The sequence below is a fragment of the Trachymyrmex septentrionalis genome, unplaced genomic scaffold (assembly GCF_001594115.1).
Source record: "Trachymyrmex septentrionalis isolate Tsep2-gDNA-1 unplaced genomic scaffold, Tsep1.0 scaffold56, whole genome shotgun sequence".
Lineage (NCBI taxonomy): Eukaryota > Metazoa > Arthropoda > Insecta > Hymenoptera > Formicidae > Trachymyrmex > Trachymyrmex septentrionalis.
The window spans coordinates 191,128-192,720 of record NW_017305735.1 but is presented as its reverse complement, the minus strand read 5'-3'; positions in this window follow the sequence as shown (position 1 = coordinate 192,720).

Genomic DNA, 1,593 nt, shown 5'->3' with positions numbered 1-1,593 from the left:
AGAGTGCGCCGAACCGTAAGGTATTGTCGTCAGCTTCGGAGGGTTCGCAGTTGCCCCTCTGGCTCGTTGCCTTCCTCCCCTAAACCCTCGGTCGACATCCCCGACCTGAGGGGCTGCGGATTATTTCGCCCAGTTTTCGAGCGGCCCATTAAAAGCCGGCTTGTTGGGGCGATAAACGCTGATTCGGCCCGAGAGTCTGATTCTCCCCTTCCTCTCTCTCATCACTGTTGTTCGCTCGTCCTACGATCCGTGTCGTTCTCGTTGACTCGCTCGTGGAGATCTCGGTGAGAGATTTTTTCTCCCAGAAACCGGTGGTAAGTGCGATCGATGCTGGATGTACAATATGTAAGTGGTTTTGTTTGACAATTGGTGGATTTAAACGGATTTGGTGGAAAATATAAAACTTCATTTTGATTTAGAGGGATAATTTTGTTAAATCTACCAAGAAAATATTTTTAGACAATCATTATATCGAAAGATAAAGAGTTTTTTTAATAGTTAACTATTCGAAGTATTTAAGTTAGAGAAAAATAAGTGAATAGATGGATTAATGAATATCATAATATTTTTTATACAATTCGCGTTGCTTTTTGGGAGCGACTGTCAAAATTACTTCTTTAAAATCTGCTTATTATTAGTAAGATTGGCCATATATTTTATTTAAAACACAGTAAATATTTGCAAAACATGTATATTTTGTATTTCGTATTTCAGCGGAGCACATGAAAGTATTATGTATTGAAAATCAAATGATGAAAAGTTTTTTGCATTTTGTAATTCAAATAATAAAATAGATTGTCAATCTTAATATTTAAAATACAAAATACTAACTTTTAATCTATTTTTGTTAGAAATACTGAAATACAAAATACTTTTATATGCTCCCTTAAAGTACAAAATATTTTCGTGTGCTTCACTGAAATATCAAATACAAAATGCAATTGTCTTACAAAAATTGTTTTTCAAATAAAAGTATTTCAAATATACACCCAATCCTGATTTTTAGACGTTACCACTTGATTGCTACCTTTCAATCATAGTGTTCCGCTGAAGATCCGACTTTGTAGCTGGAGATTGATAACATACTGTCGAAATTGCTAAAATTACAGACTAAAACCTTTTCAAATTTATCTAAAAAAAACATCAGACAGGTTCTCTTGCCAAAGATTATTATAATCTTGTTAAAATTAATTGTAAAATTTGTTGCTATGTACTGTTTAAAAAAAAAAAATAAAAAAGATTATTAAATTTGACCGTTCTATCGAAAATATCTTTCAAAAAACCGGAGGCAAATCAATGGGCACTTAAAAAGAGATCGTTGAAATTTTAAGTGGTTAGTCGGAGATTTTTTCCGCGTAATGAAGAACCGAAGACTTGATAAAATTACCGGAATCTCCGATCAAAAACCGAAGAGTCAGCAACCGTGATTATAATATGGCACTGCAGGCCATTAGTATTTACTGCACTGTCGTAAAAGCATTTTGCAGATAGCAGTGGCAATTTTACAAATGTATACACTTTACTAATTTTGAAAAAGATATTGATATTAATTTTGTTACTTCTGTCTAACTATGAAGCTTTCAATGTGACTTT